The following is a 9,159-nucleotide window of genomic DNA, read 5'->3' on the forward strand; positions in this document are numbered from 1 at the left end:
CGCTTAAGACGTGTGTTATCGACGGGGCAGAATGTGGTTGTGAGGGCGTGATTGTCTACGACGTAATTTCCGGCGTGCGACATCATGGCTGACGTCATTGGATTCGGGGACACAAAATAACTGCAAGTGGAAAATAAATCACTTGGAGGAACTTCCCAGGGCTTGGTTTGGACGGAGTACAATGTGATTGAGTGTATGGGTCCATTTCTACAGGTTGGAAGTGGTTGCATGGTGCCTCCAGTGAAACGGACGCGCGAAAAGGGAGGCGACGGCGTAAAGTGAGATGAAAAAGGGGAGATGAAATCTGAAAAGCAAAGGGCCGAGTTGAGGGTTCTATTGTTTGAATTGTTTTATGAGTGGTGGGCCATTCCCGGAGGTACTGCAATACCGGGCCAACCCGTGATGAGGGCGGAGCAAGCTCCAAGCTCCAATATCGATGTCTCCAATAGGAGACGTGTCAGATATTAAGCTGATAAGAACAGATACTTTTTTCTTTTTAATAAAACATTTATTACAAAGAATTATTACACTTGCAGACAGTGCAAATGGTTACCATCCCTTCTAATAAATGACATCTATCACAGAATTAAGGGATGGCAACCCTAACAATATAATACTACAAAGGGAAAGAATTTAATGATTTTTCTAACTGATGAAACTGGAGTCATTAATATGGGGCCTAACACTTATAATGTACAAGAATGAATTTTGTTAAAATTATTAATCTATTACCTATGTTAATGTTTTTTAAAGGGAACATACTATTACGAGTGTGTATTTTGTGTATATTTTTGTTTATAATTAAGTAATAATTATTATTGGGTCACAACGTTTAGTTTTTTGAATATTAAATTTGATGGGTCACATTTTTTTAAATATCTGGTCAACACTTTTAGCATTCTGGTTTTCCGTAATTTATCTGCTCCTAGTTTTCTATGTGTCTACTTCCGGGAGACTTATTCTAGTGCGTTCTGCAGTGTTGACGATGTTCGTTTCTGCCCCAACTCTGACCCATTACTGTATAAACATATATAAAGGCTGGATGCCGTGTTGAGGGCGACACTCACAGTCACATTCATTCATATTTGCTGGATATACTGCCAACACTTGAAATCCCGTCAACGCCTGAATCTACCTGCTGTCGCACCGATCGCTGTATTGACATTCTGCCATAGTTGATTCTCTCTCACACCAAGACTTAAATGAGTTTGCTATATTGTATTTTGTGACCCATTGACTTAGATTTTCTCTCTGTTCAAATGTACGTGAAATCTGCATTGTATATGGACTTGTGACTTTGTATACCTTCCTCTCGTTGAAAAACAATAATAGAATTTGAACGTAAACAACTTGTCTTTGTTGTGTTTTGCTGATTAAATAGTTTGTCACGGCAAATTCTTAACCGTAACAATAAAAACAGGACCTATTAAATAAATGCATACCAATCCAACATTAACAGTATATATTATAATCTAGTTACATACAATTTCATTTGAAACAACATAACTACGATAATTCATACAGATATATATTCATAAACTAGACTTGATTGGACACGCACACACATGTGTATATACATCGTATCCCTGCACACACATGAATTTGAACATACAATATATTTATACTGTAGCGGTAACAAGAGGGTACAGAGACAAAATTTTAATAGTGTAGACACTTGTTATATTTACAATTATTCATTACAACAATAATGTGATATGTAAACAAGATAAACATCGCAGACATTATTATCGATAAATGGATACAATAGGATTATGGGATTATAAATTCTGCAATGAAAACAAAATATAAAATGAAGTTGATTGTTAGCATTAACTTTGCAGAAGAAAGGGGAGGAAAGCCAGTGCTTGGCAAAAGAAGACATTGACAGCCTAAAGAAATCTACCCGAATACGTGTTTTAAGGATTGACAAAATGTGCAATACAATATCGTTCCCACTGAGCTGTTTGTGTTCAAACTTATTTAAATTCCTAATAACCCAAACAGAATATTTTGCCAAGGCTATCAGATACACACAAACACAAAATTTCTGACGATTGGGATTATGTGGCAATACACCAAGTTTAATGACTTCATGACACCTTTTAATGAAACCGGATGATAAAACGTTTAGCCATGAAGGCCGGGCGGGACAACTTAGGAATGGCCAACGAGTCCTAACTTGACACACAGACGGGAGCAAGCTACAAAGACATATTTTATATCATTGGAAAGATCTCGAGACGATTAACACGGAAAGTTCATGTGCAAGTGTGTTCACGTGTTAATAAGCTCACAAATTGGCCCTGAAAATGCATTTCTGCAGAAAGTTCTGACAGAATTTTTTTTCCTGCACAAACTTCTGGCAGAATTTTTTTCCTGCAGAAATTTCTGGCAGAATTTTTTTTATTTCACTACCAGAATTATCTTAATTTAACAAAATAAGAGAGTATAAGTAATGATACTGCTGCGTGAGTGGTAGTTTCATGGTTATTCTAAGTAATTAGCACATAATGTGATCAACTGATCTGATATTTTAGTTTCGCTCCCAGAATTATCTTAGTTGAATAAGATTAAACACGATCGTTATATAGTTGAATATAGACTTTCTTAAAATGATGTCGTTATCCCCTGTTTAAAGGCTATTAGTACCCGACAACAGAGTATTTTACAGTCTGAATTTGACCGTGTTTCATTATAACTTTTACAATTTAAAAGGCTTACGCATTATTCCCATCCGTTTCATTAGAACAGTTGTAACTTCTGAGTGGATTCACGTCTTGCAAGATTAATTTAACAGTATTGGGGTGCATTTTCCAATCCCAATAAGCCTACATTGTTTTTGTATGCGACATGGGTTGAAGAAGAAGAGACGAAACCGGACATATACTACATACATACAGTACTAACAATGTAAGACATTGAGCCATAATTTGAATTCATCAATATGCTCGAAAAGACCAGTGTACCAGATGAGATGATAAATAATACATATGCGACAATGCATCAGTGTTCAAGTGAGTGAGTGAGTTAAAATTTAACGTCACATCGGCAATATCTCAGCCATATCGTGACGAGAACATCTAATATCAAAATTAATTATATGTCTGCTATAAAACCTGTCAACGACGGACAGTAAAACAACTAGAATATCACAAATGGAATTAAAACTAGCATGGAAAGTTAAAAATAACAACACCATTTGGACAATACACTATAAAATCAGGCTATAGATCGCCAACAATTGAAGGTAGATCACCATACTAGGACCATGGGGACTTACAGCACCTTTGCTACCTACATGGACCCTAGTTGGATTTACACCATCCCTTCAGCCGCTGGCGAGTGTACAATATGCTAGCCACAATTAAAACAACACGAATACTACGAATAAAAACAGTGGTAGACTTAAATTTACTATCAATGTTTTTGGACTTACGTACCCTCTCAGGAGGACAATAATTTTACAATACTTCAACCCCCTTTGAGGGTACAGCCACTAACAATTCTAGTTACGAATCCAAACTACCAATTATTAAAATACATCTTTTTACACAAACATATTGCTCTAAATTCAGTCAAAAAATCAATTTCTTTTAAAAAAACAAGAATTAAATGAAAACTAACGCTGCTAAAAAGATCCAATACGACATCGTCGTAGAATAACCTCTTCAAATCTGGACTGACAACCCAAGTGGGTATAACCAATGTAAGGTTTTATGTCATGTAATTTATTCATACCCACTTGGGTGTCCCACTTCTTCTGCATCAGGTCACGGATATAACATCTAATAGTGGCTTTGTAATCACTGTAAGGAATAAGCAGTGGTGTGACAGATTTGTTGAGTGCTGCCTTAGCAGCAAGGTCAGCCAATGTGTTACCAGAGATCCCTACATGGCTGGGTAACCAACAGAAGACCATGTCGTATTGGCCAGTAGCAAGATCATTATACAATTCAATAATTTCTATTAAAAGTGGATGTTTACAAGAAATATTTTTAATAGCCTGAAGGCAAGAAAGAGAGTCGGAATAAATTATATATTGTTTGCGTTTAGGGTGTCTCTGAATATACCTAAGAGCTGTCAATATGGCGTTAGCCTCAGCGGTAAAAATAGAACTATTATCGGGTAATCTAGAAGATATTGTTCTGGATCCAATGACAGTGGCACAAGCTACTGCACCACCGTCCTTGGACCCATCTGTAAATAAGGATTTATAACTGCTATATTTATGTTTCAATTGATTATATTCTTGTTTATACTGTTACTAATTAGTTTCTGATTTTTTAAATGTGGTCAATGTTAGGTCCACTTGGGGCCTAACCAACTGCAAAGGAGGAGAAGAAAGAAGACGGGAAGGAGCTATATTTTCCAGCTCAATGCCGGCAGCAGCAAGAAATGGTTTAATTCTGTGTCCTAGAGGTGGAACAACAGAAGATTTTTTATTGTATAAATCCTCGTAAAGGGGATTGAAAACACAGTTATGGGCAGGGTTAGATTCATTAGAGTATAATTTAGTAATGTATTGTAAAGTTAACTTAATACGGCGCTGCTCAAGAGATGGTTCATCAGCCTCAACGTAGAGACTGTCAATAGGTGAAGTTCTGAAGGAACCAAGACAAAGTCTTAGACCTTGGTGATGGACAGAATCTAATAGTTTCAGGTTGCTTTTACAGGCTCCACCATATACGATTGAGCCATAATCAAGTTTTGAGCGGATGAGTGATCTATACAAGTGAAGGAGGGTAGTCTGATCCCCTCCCCACTTTGAATTAGAAACAACCTTTAATAAATCGAGTGCCTTCAAGCATTTGGTTTTAAGGGATTTAATATGGGGCAAAAAGGTCAAATGTGAATCAAAAACAAGTCCCAAGAACTTGGCCTCCTTTACAATTTTGATGGGAGTGCCATCTAGAGATAGTTCAGGGTCCTTATGTGGTTTATATTTTCTGCAAAAATGTATACAACTTGTTTTGGATTTAGAAAATTTAAAGCCGTTTTCAAGACACCATTTATTTATTTTGTTTAAACAAAGCTGCAGTTGCCGTTCAATGGTATGCATATTTTTCCCACGACAAGAAATATTAAAATCATCCACAAATAACGATCCATCAATTGAATCGTTTAAAACTTTTGATAAACTATTTATCTTGATGCTAAAAGGTGTGACAGACAGAATACTGCCTTGTGGAACACCCTGAACCTGATTGTAATGATCAGACAGGGTAGAACCCACTCGAACTTGAAACTGTCTGTCATTTAAAAAGTTGGCTATAAATTGAGGTAAACGACCTCGCAAGCCGAAGTCATGTAAGTCTCGTAAAATACCATATTTCCAGGTTGTGTCATATGCTTTTTCGAGATCAAAAAAGATAGACACAGCATGTTGTTTATTAATTAGTGCGTTTTTAACAAATGATTCTAAACGCACTAAGTGATCGACAGTACTTCTGTTTTTCCGGAAACCACACTGTATATCAATTATAAGGTTACTTGTTTCCATGTACCAAACAAGTCGATTATTTATCATGCGTTCCATGGTCTTGCAAACACAGCTAGTTAAAGAAATCGGACGATAATTAGATGGATCCGTATGATCACGTCCAGGTTTAGGTATTGGTACTACTATAGCGTCACGCCATGAAGAAGGAAATTTACCTGAAGTCCAAATATCATCAAAAGTATATAAGAGCGTCTCTAAACAGGACTCCGGTAAGTGTTTAAGGACTTGATAATGTATGTTATCAGCTCCTGTAGCAGTGTCATGAGCTTGATCAAGAGCAGTATGGAGTTCATGAATAGAAAATGTTTCATTATAATCTTCCCCATTATCTCAATTGAAAGTAATAGTTTTCTTTTCTTGTTGCTTCTGATATTGCTGGAATTTTGGTACATAATTAGAAGAGGAAGAATGTTTAGCGAGGGTTTCACCCAGTTTATTAGCAATATCTGATTTATCAGTAAGTAATTGATCTCCATGTTTAAGATGATGGACAGTAGATTTAGTACCTTTACCTTTAATTTTCTGGACCATGTTCCATACCTTGGACATGGGTGTCCGAGAATTTATTTTAGATACATAATTTTGCCAAGATTGGCGTTTGTTCTGTTTAAAAGTACGCCGTGCTTTAGCATTTAAAATTTTAAATTTATTTAAATTATGTACCATTGGATGGCGACGGAAATAATGTTCTGCTTTTTTCCTTGCCTTCCTAGCTTGTTTGCAGTCATCGCTGAACCATGGTTTTCGAATATGTGGAGCTGCAGAAGACTTTGGTATACACTCATCAGCTATGGAATTCAGTTCCTCAGAAAAACATTGAATAGCATCAGGAGCGTCAATAAAACGTTCGGGTTGAAGTTTTTCAGGACACAATGTTTCATATAAAGTCCAGTTAGCCTTTTTAAAATTCCTCCTTGATGATGGAGGTACATCAGATGGAGTTACAGCTTTTAATATAGTAGGAAAATGGTCACTTCCACAGAGGTCATCGTGGACTGACCATTCAAATTCATTTAGTAGTTCTGAATTTGTAAGTGACAAATCGAGAGCAGAATAAGTCCCTGTCCCAGGGTGTAAATATGTGTTGGAACCATCATTATAAATGCATAAATCATTGTCAGAACAAAAGTCCTCCAACAATTTACCTTTAGTGTTTGTAGTTACACTACCCCAGAGTGGGTTGTGTCCATTCAGATCTCCCATTATGATACAGGGCTTCGGGAGTTGATCATACAGCACTTGAAGATCGGTTTTGTGAAACGTTGATGACGGAGTGAGTGAGTGAGTGAGTTAAAATTTATCGTCACATCGGCAATATTTCGGCCATACCGTGACGAGAACAATTAATTTCATACATAATAAGTAATGGTAATTTGTATAAACCTGTCAGCGAAGGACAGTAAAACAACTAGAGTATCACAGATTCTAATGTAAAACTAGCAACTAGATCTAAAAAAGTTTAACCATACAGTACAATACAAGGTAAAAGCCAGCTATATATTGCCAACGACTGAAGGTCGATCACCACACTAAGGACCATGGGGACTTACAGTGCATTTGCTTCCTGCATGGACCCTAGCTGGATTTACATCATCCCCTCAGTCGTTAGCAATTGAGACACATCTAGCTATAAATTAAAACTACACATATTCTACGATTAAAAACGTGGAACGTTTAAATGTACTTGGAATGTCCTGGGACTTACGTACCCTCTCAGGAGGACAATAATTTTACAGTACTTTAACCCCCCTCGAGGATACAGCCACTAACAATCCAAGTTACTAATTCAAACCTCCAATCATAAAATATTGATATATTTACAAATCAGCCAACAAATCTAAGTCTTTTAAAAATGCAAAAATTAAATGAGAACTTATGTTGCTAAAAAGATCGTTCATAGTACGTGAATTGAAATAATTATCCCTTGTGATGGAATATTCAACACAGTCAAGCAAGATATGCTTGACTGTGATTCTTTCATCACAAGGGATGCAAAATGGAGGGTCCTCACCTTTCAATAAGTAGTTATGAGTGTATCTCGTATGGCCAATACGACATCGTCGCATGATGACCTCTTCAAATCTGGACTGACAACCCAAGTAGGTGTAACCGATATATGGTTTTATTGAATGTAATTTATTTATACCTACTTGGGTGTCCCACTTCTTCTGCATCAGATCACGGATGTAGGCTCTAATGCTGGCTTTATAATCAGTGTATGGAATAAGAAGTGGTGTCACAGATTTGTTAAGTGCTGCCTTAGCAGCAAGGTCGGCCATTGTGTTCCCAGAAATGCCTACGTGGCTGGGTAACCAACAAAAGACAATGTCGCACTGGCCAGTAGCAAGATCATTATAAAGTTAAAAAATTTCTGTTAAAAGTGGATGTTTACAAGAGATGTTTTTGATAGCCTGAAGACAAGAAAGCGAGTCAGAATAAATAATATATTGTTTATGTTTTGGATGTCTTTGAATATATTTAAGAGCTGTTAATATGGCGTTTGCTTCAGCTGTAAAAATTGAGCTGTCATCGGGTAATCTAGAAGAGATGGTTCTGGATCCAATGACAGTGGCACAAGAGACTGTGCCACCACCCTTGGACCCATCTGTAAATAAGGTTTTGTAATGGACATATTTACTATTTAATTGACGATATTCCTGTTTATATTGTAATTCATTAGTTTCTGATTTTTTAAACTGTGTGAGAGTTAGGTCAACCTGTGGCCTAACCAACTGCCAAGGAGGAGAAGACAGCAAACGCAAAGGAGCTATATTTTCCAGCTCAATGCCGGCATCAAATAGGAAAGGTTTAATTCTATGCCCAAGAGGTGGAACAAGAGAAGATTGCTTGGTGTATAAATCCTCGTAGTGGGGGCTACAGACACAGCTGAAAGCAGGGTTAGACTTGTTAGAATATAACTTTGTAATATATTGTAAGGATAGTTTTATACGGCGCTGTTCAAGAGATGGTTCATCTGCCTCAACATAGAGACTGTCAACGGGAGAAGTTCTAAAGGAACCAAGACAAAGTCTTAGACCTTGGTGATGGATAGAATCTAACAGTTTAAGGTTGCTTTTGCAGGCTCCACCATACACAATGGAGCCATAATCAGGTTTGGAACGAATGAGTGATCTATATAGATGAAGGAGAGTAGTTTGATCCCCTCCCCACTTTGAATTGGAAACAACCTTTAACAAATCGAGTGCCTTCAGGCATTTAGCTTTTAGTGACTTAATATGTGGCAGGAAGGTTAAATGTGAATCGAAAATAAGACCCAAGAACTTGGCCTCCTTGACAACTTTGATAGGGTTACCATTTAGATATAGTTCAGGATCTTTATGTGGTTTGTATTTACGGCAGAAATGGATACAATTTGTTTTGGATTTAGAAAATTTAAAGCCGTTTTCAAGACACCAATTATTTATTTTGTTTAAACACAACTGCAGTTGCCGTTCAATAGTATGCATGTTTTTGCCACGACAAGAAATGTTAAAATCATCAACAAATAATGATCCGTCGATTGAATCATTTAAAACATTTGACATTTATCTTTATACTAAACAGTGTAACGGACAATATACTGCCTTGTGGGACACCCTGATCCTGATTGTAATGATCAGACAGGGTAGAACCCACGCGGACTTGAAATTGCCTATCAT

The 9,159-nt window shown here is 36.9% G+C and overlaps 1 pseudogene; it reads right to left on the reverse strand.

Moving 5' to 3' along the window:
- Positions 1–354: 354 nt before the first annotated feature.
- Positions 355–512, reverse strand: LOC137274936 (U2 spliceosomal RNA; annotated as a pseudogene).
- Between the last annotated feature and the right edge of the window lie 8,647 nt (positions 513–9,159).

Source organism: Haliotis asinina, chromosome 2, assembly GCF_037392515.1.
Source record: "Haliotis asinina isolate JCU_RB_2024 chromosome 2, JCU_Hal_asi_v2, whole genome shotgun sequence".
NCBI lineage: Eukaryota > Metazoa > Mollusca > Gastropoda > Lepetellida > Haliotidae > Haliotis > Haliotis asinina.